This window comes from Bidens hawaiensis, unplaced genomic scaffold, assembly GCF_021521415.1.
Source record: "Bidens hawaiensis isolate Kalapana, Puna unplaced genomic scaffold, B.hawaiensis_p1.1 tig00038512_1, whole genome shotgun sequence".
NCBI lineage: Eukaryota > Viridiplantae > Streptophyta > Magnoliopsida > Asterales > Asteraceae > Bidens > Bidens hawaiensis.
In genome coordinates, this window is record NW_027505548.1 from 97,368 (window position 1) to 111,353 (window position 13,986).

At 34.4% G+C, this 13,986-nt stretch overlaps 1 pseudogene across 1 annotated transcript; it reads right to left on the minus strand.

The window, feature by feature from the left end:
- Positions 1–5,030: 5,030 nt before the first annotated feature.
- LOC143613873 (eukaryotic translation initiation factor-like) lies at positions 5,031–11,070 on the minus strand (annotated as a pseudogene). Its single transcript, XR_013150196.1, has 9 exons — positions 10,915–11,070; positions 8,795–8,866; positions 8,609–8,704; positions 8,315–8,488; positions 8,142–8,236; positions 7,974–8,061; positions 7,544–7,894; positions 7,031–7,273; positions 5,031–6,155 (listed from the first exon to the last, which is right to left on the minus strand). The product of XR_013150196.1 is annotated as a eukaryotic translation initiation factor-like (transcript).
- Positions 11,071–13,986: the final 2,916 nt, after the last annotated feature.

Below are 13,986 nucleotides of genomic sequence, written 5' to 3' on the forward strand. Positions count from 1 at the left end.
TTTTTAGTTCAGTGTTAGCTCAAAACCAACCCATGCCAAACACACATGTATAAAAAACCAATGAGATTTTAATAAAATACAAACAGTTTGCTTTTATGAACTTGTCAAGTATCAACAATAATCAAATATTACTCCCAAAGTTACAAAACTAAAATGTAATAATAAAACAAAACAAAACAAATAGGAATTCTATAATGGCTTGTTATTTATGAAAAATATAAAAATGAACCAATAGGATGAGACTAGAATGTCTTTTTTTAATAATATATATAGACAGTAATAGTAATAGTAATTTGGTCAATAATTTTCTAGCCAATTCTAAGGAATTGCCTACACACAAGGTATGAACTGGATTGAACACCATAAATCTTGGATATATAATATTTGTTTAGAGTTGATATTTTACTATTTAAATAACTATAAATGCGTACCATATTTGTTTATGCAAGAATAAAAAAGTTGGTTAAGCGTGCCAAATTATGTTACAAAGTCATGTAAGGTGGAGTGACTGGTACAGTTTGTTAGATGTACCAAATCATGCGAGATGGAGTGGTTGGTACAGTTTGTTAGAGCATCTCCACCTGTTGGTTTTTGTTGACATGGCATGGCGTTTGAATTGGTTTATGGGTGGAGACAAACGTTTGTGTTACGTTTGGATTGCATTCTCAAACGTTTGAGAGGTGGGTTTGTAGTGGCCCCACCACAACCACTACACACAAATCATATATATATACATATAAATACATATTTATTATATTTTAATGAGGTTTAGATTGGTTTATGGGTGGAGGAAAAGTGGGGTTTTTTGATGAAAAGTTTAGAATATGATGTGGCGATGAGGTAGACGTTTGAATTGGTTTATGGGTCAGGATGCTCTTAAACGTATCAAGTTCCACAAAATAGGGTGGTTGGCAGACTTGTCACATGAACCACAATCAGGTTAATTTAATATGAATTGTATAGGCTGTGAGGTCTTAAGAACAAGGCATGTAGTAGAATAAATAGAAGTGGTGGCCTCATTTGCAACCCACTCCACCCATTCCCACAAATCACACACAACCCACAACATATGTAGCCTTGTAAACTTATTTTCATGGTTGTAGAAGTTGCTAGGCGCTCTCAAGTCGATTGACTTGGGAGTTTCGAGTACTTGTTCTAGGCAGAGGGTGCTTGAAGTTTCTTAAATTCTTTCATGATGCTGCTAGACATCAAAGAGTTTGTCATCTCATGCGGCCTAGTTTCTTAAAAAGTCATGTGAGACCTATGTGGAGTTCCATGGTATGTTCGGTTTTTTTAGAAAAGTTGATATGATAACCGAGCCATTAAAGATTCGGGTTCGGATTTTTTGGGTATTCTCTAATTCGGGTTTGGGTGAAAAATACGCACACCTAATCTAGACTAACATTCTTGATTGACTGCAGGATTGTTCAACAAATTTTTATGATGAAGATGTAGTAGAAGTAGAAATATTCCCAAACCGGTTTGGGGACCGGTTTGGGTTTAAAATTGGTTCCCAAACCGACCCAAACCACCAGTTTCAGGACCGGTTCTTCTTAAGAGCTAACAAACCGGTTTTACAACCAAATCGGTTTGAGGAAAACCGGTTAAACCGGATTATAAACCGGACTGACCCGAAGTGACCATGCCGGCCTATCTTGCTTCTAAACCGGTTTATAAACCGAACCGGCTTGAGTCAAATCAGTTTTGACCAGCCCTTGACCAAACTGGTTCGGTTTGGGTTAAAAATTGGTTTTGTACACCTCTAGCTTCTAGCATGGACTGCTGGGTTGGAGTGTTGGACCCACAATAAGATGGATTCATAACATTATTATATCATCGTGCATCTATTATGCTCTCTTCATATGCTCTCACCGCGCGCGTCTATTAATATATCTAGGCGCCTCCTTGAACGCTGATCGATCATCATTCACCCCTTTGAAACCCTAGATATCTCTCATCGGATCGAGGCTTTTATTATTCATTCACGATTAGCGTTTAATCAGGTTGCAATGATACAAGGTACGTACGAATCAATCAATCGTATAACTTTTCTTCATTCATCAAATATGCTTGCCCAGATATATATGTATATACGGTCATCTTCTTCTGTATTTGTATTTTTCAGTGGGAACGACAGGTCTTTTTTATAGAGGCAAGCCTCTAAACACAAGTAAGTATGCTTTTTTTGTTGATATTTGACAGTTGCCATGACGACACCAATCCCCCCCCCAGCCCACTCTACTAGGAATCTATCCTAGTTTCTCACGGACACAGAAGCAGTTCAGAAGAACTACTTGAAAGATTGGGTTTCCTTTGTAGACCACCGTTTAATCCGAATCAGCAAGTTACCGAATGGACTTAGAAGTTGGAATGAAAATCCATTCACCCCGTCGACCATCTCTATTGGTCCCATTCACAGTGAGAATCCCAAACTGTTGGAATTTCATAATTATAAAAAAGAAATAGTGTTTTGGTCGGTAGTTACAGTTCACTAAATTCATGTTATGTTGAGGCTAGACAATTTATTGAAGATATCAAGAATTTCTATCCCCCCCAAAGTATAATGATGAAGAATTACTGGTCATGGTGGTTGACGATGCCATCTTTATAATAGCATTCTGTAAAATTCCTCTGGATTCACCAAGTGAAAAATATATGTGCGTCAATCGGTGCATTGCTAGGGACTTGATGTTAATAGAAAATCAAGTCCCATTCTTTCTTGTTAGAACACATTTTAGTTTCACGATAAAAGTAAAGGATCCAAGTGCCACTTTACCGAAATACCTCAAGCCACTACTATCATGGAGCTATCTGTTTGGCGACGTGGTAACTCTTGTGGAAGTTGAAAAAGCTTTTGCATGCATAAAACGACCTCATATTTTAGGGCTTTTGCAGAATCTCTACCACCTTCAAAAACCAATTTGCACAGGCCACGAAGACGTCTCAAAGATGCGCTATGCCATAAGACTCTACTCTAGTGCGATGAAGTTTAAACCAAACAAGGACCCACGATGGGCAATGGCAGTCCTTGTGAATACACATATAGGTCGGCGTGCGACAATTCATTTATCAACCTTATTGCATATGAACAATCTAATAATACTGCTGATGAATATGCTGTTGTAGCATCATATGTACATCTAATGTGCACATTGATGGATACTGTTAACGATGTGAAAAGGCTGGCGATGACGAGAGTTCTAGTTCATAATCTTGAATCAGACCAAAAAGTCGTTGATATATTCAAAGCTGCATTGGCAAACTTCCCCATAGTGCCAACATTTTATGAGAAGCAAATGCTCGAATTAGAAAAGTACATCAACACATCCTGGATAGCGTGGATGTGGATGGTCTGTTCAAAGCGCTATTTCAATTTAGTTGTGTTGTTTCTTGGATGTGGATAGCCTGTTCAAAGCGCTATTTCAATTTAGTTGTGTTGTTTCTTGTTGGAGTTAGCTCATTCTTTTTGGGTGCAGTGTAGACGGCCTTCACAGCAAAAGCTGATAAGAAGAACTAAATGATTCATACCAAATTCAAGTTTTGCTTAACATTCTTTCTAAATTATTTTGACACCAGTTTTGCTTAACTTATTTTGACAATAGTTTTGGTTAATGTTTTTTCTGGGTTATTTTAACGGTAGTTTTGCTTAACATTCTTTTTGGATTTTTTTGACATATGTTTTGCTTTAATGTTCTTTCTGGATTATTCTAGTCTAAATTTGTCTTGAACATAGTTACGTCGTTAATGAAAAAACAAAAAGTTACACTCACACTATTATGTTTGATCAATATTACATGAACTTAGCGGCTTAATTCTTTTAAATCGGACTCTTGTAATTAAAACGTTGGCGTGTGGTTGTTTGCTTTAACATTAATCTTTAACCAAATATTTGTTTGGAAGACTATTATCAGTTTTTTTGATATAAACACGATTTAATATTATACTAGGTTAGTAACTCGTGTATCACATGAGCGGAAAATATGGCCAATCCCCAGGCACTACTAGAAACAAGACCTTTAATGACACATAAATTATGACACACGATGATTTATGACATGCAAATGTGTCATTAGAAAAATGTCATATTTTAAAATTTTGAACCATAATAGATTGTTATTATATTTGATTCAACCAACCTTTTAACTTGATTCTATGAAACTTGTCAAAGGTAAAAACTTGTGAATGTAAACTATGAGTTCTACTAGTTTTATTGGTTTTTTAATTTTAGATTTTCTGGTGTTCTTAAAAGAGAATTAAAGCATTCATGTGTTCCTAAATGTTATTTAGGAATGATCCTATAGTGCGGCTGAAACCGAAAAAACTAAAATAACCAAACCGAAACAAAAATTTATATTTTGGTTTTATGTTTTTGTAAAAACGAACATAAGGTTTGGTTTCGATTTTGCATGTAATAAAAAACCAAAAAAACTGAACCATAAACGGATTTACAAATTTGTATTTTTTAACTTTTTATCTAAAACAGTTTATAAGAGCTAATAAATATGCAAGTTAAATATTTCAACTTAAATGTATAATAATCCATCCATTATTAAGTAGCGGTCGGCAAACAAAATGATTAACCAAACCGACCCGAAAACCAAACAGAAACCGACCGGTTGAAACCGATTATGTAGAAATCGGTTTGGAACCGATTAAAACTATAGGTTTGGAACCAGTTTGTAGTTTTCTCCACCAAAAATGGTTAACTGAACCGAAACCGGTCAAAACCTGAACCGAAACCAATCGTAACTGAAACCGAACAAAAGACGGTTTTGACTTTTGTTGACCAAACCGAACTGGTTTCAACCCAAACGGTTTGTGCACCTCTACCATTAATTAACAAAAGTTTAGACCCAAATTCATTATTACGAGTCTTTTATTTTCTCTCAAAATACTCGAGATTAATAACGAAAGCGAAACCAAAACACCAAACAGTTTTTCAAAAATCAAACCCAAAGTTTCGGTTTTTAGTTCGGTGTTAGCTCAAAACCGACCCAAACCGAACACACATGTATAAAAAACCAAAGAGATTTTAATAAAATACAAACAGTTTGCTTTTATGAACTTGTCAAGTCTCAACAATAATCAAATATTACTCCCAAAGTTACAAAACTAAAATGTAATAAAACAAAACAAAACAAAATTCATGCTCTTTCAAACCTCCACAAAAACAAGATTATACACTTTCACCTCTTGTTTTCAAACCCCTTCACACAACCCGACATCGCCCGCTTGCGCCTCCAGCACGTCCTTCCCAAACGGGCTCGACCCGACGACCCGTTTAACACCCGCAAAGACCGCTTTCCGATAATAATCGTCCATTGTCTTTAGCACATCATACACCACCTTGAAATCCAACCGGCCCGACAACACTAAATGCCCGAGAATCTCACCAAAGTTGCTCGGCGCTTTTGGCAAATCGATCGCGATATCATCTAACAATGAGGCGTAGGCGGTGCACCCGGTTACCAAGTTGGCTCGGGTCAAGACACGTTTTGTCGCCAGGTAGTCAAGAAGCTTAGCCAATGGCTCGACACACGGTGGGCTTTTTTCCAACGCGAGTGAAACCGCTTCTTTCACGAACTCGGAGTGATACTCGGGTGCTTTTAGCTCCTCTAAACATTGTAGCGCCTCGTCTAGCATACGAACACTGAAATATTCCTCGAGTAAAGAAACCGTTTTCGTTTAAATTCATCGGGATTTTTTGCTTTCGAAGACACGGCGGGTGGCGGTTGAGACAGCGCTGAAACGGGTCTAACCGGAGAAGCGGTGATAGAGGGAGCCCCGCCGGGTCCGCCAGCGCCTAGTAAAGCACTTGGTTTGTCGCCAATATAGCCGCCACTACCCTGAGGGAGAAATCTTTGGCTCGGTGACGGGGACTTGTTCGGTAACGGTTGTTGAACGCCACGTGGCATGTTGCGGGATCTCGGGACCTCCCAGTTGTCGTCATCTAATGCGGGCGTACCGGGCATCATGCGGGTCCCGGGCATGCCGGGCATCATGCCACCTGCACCGGGGCGGTTGAAATTAGGGCCTAAATTGCCTTGTCCAGCTGATAAAGCGCGACTGTTTCTTATGCTTGCGGTGGACCCCGCACGGAGGCCCATGTTCTTTTCGGCTTCAGTGTGGATCTCTGTAATCGTCTTTGCTTTTATCTATGCGTTAAAAAGTTACAAAAAAGGATCAAACATAGAACGGGTCGGTTTCATGTCAACTTGACGGGCTCACAGGTTGACCTGTTTAACCCGGTTATTTTTTCTTTATTTTTTAATGTGTTTTATGAAAAAAAAAATTATCTTAATAAGAAACTGAAATAAACCTTGATAATTAAAATGCATACATTTGTGACTTTTTTGTTTTAAAAGTGTAATTTTAAATAATTAAAATGCAAAAAAATGAAAAAAAAATTCAGGTTAACCAAGTAGCGTTCGTGTCAACCTGTAGCGTGTTTGGGTTCATATGTCTGACACAATTTCCAAGTTCCAATTTGTGTCGGGTTGGAAGTTCGTTCGTTTATTTAACAAATAACAAACACTACCCGTTAGTCATGTTGACGAACCGAACACTCGTGAACCGTTCAACAGGAAGTTTGTTTATTTAATAAACAAACGAACTTGAACAAAAAAGGTTGCTCATTTAGCTAAACGAACGAACATAGACACGTCTCTCGAAGTCTCGTTAGTTCAATTATGTTTTGGAATATTAATGTTCATGATGTGAAATTCGTTTATTTTCGTTCACTTACATTCATTATTGTCCATTCGTCTACGTTTGTATGATCATTTAAACTTTTTAGACCCATAATGTCTAGTACCGTCTAGTCCAGTTTTATTAACTTATTAGGCCCAACACGTAAACGAACACTAACACGCTCATTTTCTTAACGAACAAAAAAATACGTTTAGTACTTTGTGTTCACTTGTTTGCTGTGTTTGTGTTCGTTCGGTTTGTTTACAGGCCTACAACCCACTAGAGCCGTTAACCCTAACCAACTAAAAAATAAAAAATTGAAGAAAACAAATAAAACTACCTCTTCCCGCCTCGGAATCCATTTATTTGATCTAAGTTCAATAACATCACGAACCATAAACTTCAAACGCGATGCCAACTTCTGGTTGGAAGCCAACTCCTTTAGTCGGTTAAAATAAAGATCATTAATCCGCCTAGATTTCGGGCTCTCATCAAGTTGTTTACCAATCGTATTAAAAAACTGGCAAATCGCCTCAACGTTTTCCTCCTCGGGACAAGCTTTATTATCCGGTCCCAAAAGTTCCTACAAAATCCAAAATTTATCACATAAACGAACTACAATAATTTAAACATAATTTTATCAAATCGTATTGAAAACCGAGTTGTATTCAAATAATGTATTTTTTTGGTATCGTAATCTATACGATATTTTTTGTCGAGGTTTTTTTATCGTAAGTTCCAATCTATACATCAGTTTTTATGCTTTCCGAATATATCGCCGAGAATTTTTTTATCTACATTCCGAATTTCAAAAACAACCCGCAGCAACGCGCGGACTATATTTTGCGCAAACCTGAACGATGTGATGAACGATCTTTTCAGGTACCATTTTCTGCTTCAAAAGCTCACCGATTAAACGGATATTTCCGAGAGTACGCAACTTAATTAACCGTTCTTTATCTCTGCGTTCGGCTTCTTGTTCGGGAGCGGTCATTTGCCTTATTTCTGCCCTTAACTTGTCAGCACCTTCAAAAGCTTCTTGACAGTTATTTAACAATACACGTTTAAACGTAATCTCCTTTCCACCGGGTTCATCAGATGGAAACGGGGGCAGCTTTGTGTTGAGATCCGAACACAGTTGAGCATACATCGGGCAAAATGTCGGCTCGAGAACCGCCTTTTCAAATATTAAAGAAATAACCCCCTAAATTGCATAAAAGTATACATATTATTAATATATTTAAATTACCAATTGTAGTAAAACATTTTAAGTATACACATACCTTAAGGATATCAGCTGTTGTGATCCCCGAGTCAATGAGTTGACCCTTGAGAAGGTCAAACTTTTCTGGAGTCAACTTGTTCAGAATACTAAAAGTCAAAACGGGTCAATCGTAAATTTCAAATCTTTAACGCTTATATTCATATTAAAAAAAAGATTACTAATTTACCCTTTTACGGTCTTTAAAACGCGATCTTTTTCAGATAGAGCTCCCCTTCGAACCGACCATGGGACCTCGGCTTTGATAAGAGCGGGAGCAGAGCCCTGTTCCAAAATTATATAAAAATAAATTATCAACAAATATAAGACAAAAAAAAAAGAAATATATGTTGCTAAACTGACCCCTTGGTTAGGTGAGGCTTGTGTTCTACCAAATTGTGAATTTGGTTCTTGACGGTTAAAGTCTCGGTTTTCCCGACCGCCATCCCAAGACCGTTCGTCTGTCGATGGAGGAGCCCGCCCCCGCCAGTCCCGGTTGTCAGGCTCAGAGTAGCGCGCCTGAGACTGAATTGGCGCCTGTAATAATAACATGTTTACCATATAAGTTTGGCAAATAATAATAATAATAATAATAATAATAATAATAATAATAATAATAATAATAATATAGAAGTAAATGTGATACAAAGCGCTTACGTTTCCTTCAGATCTGGTCCAGTTTTGGGTTTCGCCGAAAAACTCAGTTTCAACTTCTTGTTTGACTATTAGAATTGACTCAGGGATATTTACAACCTATTAAAGAAAATAATTAATGCCAAAAACCCTTTGTTAAATTATTATTTAAACAATTAGAACACAAAAGAGGGCTTGAATATTAAATACCTCCCTAAGTTGCAACAGTTGGTCTCTGGTGTAACGAACGCGCTCACGAAGTTCGAATCGAGAATCATTGCTCTGAAAAAAAAAAGCAAAATCAAATCAAAATCGACAATGAAGCTATTTAAAAAATGCTAAACTAAATAGAGAACATAATGTTGGTGGAATCATTCGGATCATCGTTCCAATAACGGGCACGACTATATTCACCTCAATAACTACCAAATCACATTAAAGACCCCCAACGAAAATTAATTATTGAAATTCCAAATTACTTTTTTCCCAAAAAAAAGTGATCCGTATAAATAATATCGTAACTATTACTGGCATAGTATCACACCTTATTACTCACTAACTCACATAGCAGGTATAAACTTACATACACGACACAAAATAGAGAAATTTAAAAACATTATTAAAAATCCGATCTTTATAAAAAAAACACTTGCATCAAGATCCCTTTTGACACAACCCTAATATCCCAACTCAACATCAAAACTAAATCTTGAATCTATATCAAAGATCAAAATATATGCAACTAGATGAGATCAAATTCAGCTAAATACAAGCATATATATGAAATTAAAGGGCCAAACTAAGAATGCTAAACTACATAAACGTTTCTTCAACAACACCAACTTCCCAAATTAAGCCATACTTAAATAATAATAACAATAATAATAATAATAATTAAGAGAAAAAAAACTTAAAAAATACTAAATTAGCAAAATACAATTCATAGCATACAAAAACTCAAAACATGCTAAAAAGTTCAAATCTTGAATCAAAAAGATTAAAATCAGATCTCTTTTTTTCGCTACCCTAATATCCCAAATCACCATCAAAACTTAATCTTGAACCAAAATCAAAGATCAAAACATATGCAACTAGATGTTATAAAATTCAGCTAAAAACAAGCACATATGATGTTCATATGTAATTAAAGAACCTGACCTAAGAATGCTAAACTACATAAATAATAATAATAATAATAATAAAAACTTAAAAATTACTAAACTGGCAGCATACAATCCTAAACATACAGAAACTCAAAACACTAAAAAAAATCAAATCTTGAATCAAAAACACTCACAACCAAATCCCTAATATCCCAAATCACCATCAAAACGTAATCTTTAACCAATATCAAAGATCAAAACATATGCAACTAGATAAGACAAAATTCAAGCATGTTATGAAATTAAAGGCCCAAACTAAGAATGCTAAACTACATAAAAGTTCCTTCCACAATACCAACTTCCCAAATAAAACCATACCCAAATACTAATAATATAATAATAATTATAATTAAAAAAATAATTACAAGCTAACTAAATTAGCAAAATACAATCCATATCATACAAAAACTCAAAAACACTAAAAAAAGCAAATCTTGAATCATAAAGATAAAAACCAGATCCCTTTTTTCACTACCCTAATATCACAAATCACCATCAAAACTAAACCGTAAATCAATATCAAAGATTAAAACATATGCAACTATATGTTATAAAATTCAGCTAAAAACAAACACATATGATGCTCATATATGCTAAACTACATAAATGTTCCTTCCACAACACCAACTTCCCAAATTAAACCATACTCAAATACTAAAATAATAATTATAATTAAAAAAAATACTTACAAACTAACTAAACTAGCAAAATACAATCCATAACATACAAAAACTCAAAACAACTAGAAAAAATCAAATCTTGAATCAAAAACACTCACATCCAGATCCCATTAAGCACAACCCTAATATCCCAAATCACCATCAAAACTTAATCTTGAACCACAATCAAAGATCAAAACATATGCAACTAGATGTTATAAAATTCAGCTAAAAACAAACACATATGATGTTCATATGTAATTAAAGAACCAGACCTAAGAATGCTAAAGTACATAAATAATAATAATAATTAAAAAAAACTTTAAAAAAAACTAAATTGGCAGCATACAATCCATAACATATAGAAACTCAAAACACTAAAAAAATCAAATCTTGAATCAAAAAGATCCCTTTTCTCACTACCCTAATATCCCAAATCACCATCAAAACTAAATCTTGAATCAAATCAACTAGATCCAATATGGGTTAAAACATATAAATCAACAACCTTGATGACTGAACCACCACCACCAGCATGTGGACGAAGATCAGAAGAACCAAAAGCCAATGAATCAAACCAAGGGCCAGTAGCAGTAGTACTAGTTCTTCCGCGGGTCCCACCACCTGGTCTTAAGCTCAACACTGTCTGATCAGCCTGCTGCATGCCTTGATTCTTTATACCCTTTGATTGAATCCAACAAAACCCACAAAGATTAATGGGAGATTGATTGATTTGTGCAAAAAAGATTCAAGATTTATTATTATTATTATTATTATTATTATTATTATAATAATAAATCTTGATTGATAGGGTTTGCTGGAGGAAGTGAGAGAATGAATGAATGAATTAATGAATAATATTATGAGAGAGAGAGAAAGAAACCCTTTTTAGTTGGTGGTGTGTTGTGTTGATGAGGAGGATGAATTGATGATGATTCTGGATTTTGTTTATATGTTTTTGTAGTTAAAGTTTGGTGCTTTTTTGAAGTTTCTTGCTTTTTGGAGGGTGTAATTTGTAATTTTTTTTTTTTTTGAAAAGAAACTCCAATTCTTGATTCTTATATATTTTATAACTATTTATATTTGCAAATATTGGATTACATCGAAACAGAAGGCAAGCGGGCAACAAGCTGCGCCGCTACTCCTTATACAAGAATTTGAATGATCTTAGGCATTGTTGCGAAAATCTCTACTAGGTGCCGATTAATCCATGATTAATTGATAGTCTTCAATTCACTGATTAATTTGGGCTAATCGGTCAATTGTCAAGTTCGGTCAAAATCAAGATTAATCGGGAATAATCGGCTTCTTCTGATGAGGTTCTGGCCAATATCAGCGGTTTCTTGCGATATTACGGCCAAAATTAGCGGTTTCCGACGATATTTGAGCAAAAATCAACGGTTTCTGGCAAGATTATGGCCTAAATATGTTTGTGTATGTATAAAACCGAAAATTACACATAAAAATGTGTGCTTGCATATATAAAACTAAAAATTATGCATTAAAGTTCGATCCGATTAATCCCGATTAATCGGTAGTCTCAACCCACCCGACTAGCGATTTTTACAACACTGATCTTAGGTATACATGTAAACGGAACCGGACGTTCAGTGAACTATTTGTTTATTTGATAAGCGAACGAACATGAACACGTGCTTCATTCGTTTATTTATGTTCGTTAATATTCGTTTATGTTCTTTAATTTATGTTTGTTTATGTTCGTTTACATATTAATAGAAAAACAATTAAATATTATATGATCAATTATCTACCTAATGGTTTTATATTTATTCATTTATGTCCGCTTATGTTTGTTTGTGTTCATTTATATTTGTTTACCTTTGTCCATTTATGTCCATTTCTACTTCGGATTCTTTGTTTAGATTTTACACAAACGAACACGAACACAAAATATTTGTTCGATTAAGTGTTTCTGTTCGTGCTCACTTAAAGTTAAATGAATTAGCACGAACATGTCATTGTTCGTGTTCATTCAGTTCGTTTACAGACCTAGTCTTGGGATAACGAATATTGTTTTGTTTTTTTTAACTTTGTCTATATTTTGATTTTGATGTAAGTTTTTAAAAGATGGACTCACACTAGATATTCATGGTGTTATATTTGTTTCTCTGTAAATATTATATATTAAAGGATATAAAAGAAAAAAATATAAGTATATGTAACTAAAGTCATATCAATTATGTGAATTAATCAAAGACGTTGGTTTGAATGGATTCATCATATGACGGTTCTATTTTTCCTCATAGTACAGGTTTTCGGATCCAATCTTAGTATGTGTATGTTGTTCCTTTCATGGATGAAGAGGTACCATGAAACATGTAGGATACATAAAAATAAGAAGCTATGAGAACATGAGTACACATTGAATTATTGAAAATTGGTTAAACAGTTATAAATTCTATTCGAGAAAAGTAGGTTGGATTAAGATGTTTGATCATGGATGTATGGTTTAGTCTACGCCTACTGTTGAGGAAACTTACGATAATGTGTTGAGGCATAATGCTTTACATTTATAGAACTACAACATAGTTTTTTTTTTGTTTTTTTTAGAGTTGCGTAAGACTCTCATTTTATAGGAGTATAGAGTTCTAATCTTCACAAACAATGAAATTGCCACGACCTACTAAATTGGGGCTGAATCTTGCTCCCATTCGATCAGCCCGATACAGTCATGAAAACATTGATTTACCGGTTACATTGGTAATAACGTAACAAGATATAAAATAAATAGTGAACTATATGTGTATTTCTAGATGGGTTTACAATTTGACATATGTATTTTTAGCAAAAATTGTTAAATGGATTGCCTAAAGCTAGGTTTGAGTTTTTATTCTCCTCATTCTAATATTTTTTGTTCAAATGGTATAAATATGCCATTTCATATTATTCCACTAATTGTCTCATAAGTTAATTATCTATCTTGGCATTTTTGGTTTGACATTTTTCTAAACTATTGTTATTGTTCTAGCCATATATTTAGCCAAACTGGGCCATACACTGACCTAATAGAACAAAGTAATACCACTTAATAAAAAAACATGTTTGTGTCTTACTTAAATATGGAAAACATACCCAAAAAAATATCTCACTTGATTTAGTTTCTGTTTTGTTTTTTTTAGGTTTTTAATTGAATATTTGTCTAGCTTTGTAACATTTTTACTTATTGAGGGGTACTAATTGATTAATTGAATCCATGATGTTGCCCTATTCACCATAAAGTACAAGGTTAACCTTCAACTTTATAAATATATAGCTTTGATCTACAAATTTATATGTATTTTGAATTTGCTATGTAGGGTTTTAAATCTTTATTTAACATAATATTAAAAAAAATTAATTAAAGATTTTGTTATTTAATGCTTTAAAGACTATGTGGGCGTGCAGGGGGTGTTTGGGATTGTTATTAACTTTTTGAAAAATAATAAGGTGCTTAGGATTGTTTATATTGTGAGAAAAAAAGTTTCATAAGTTACAATGTTGTAACTTATTAATTTAATAAAAAATTATAAGGAGATAACATAAGGAATCCCAAACACCCCATTAAAGCATTTATACAAAA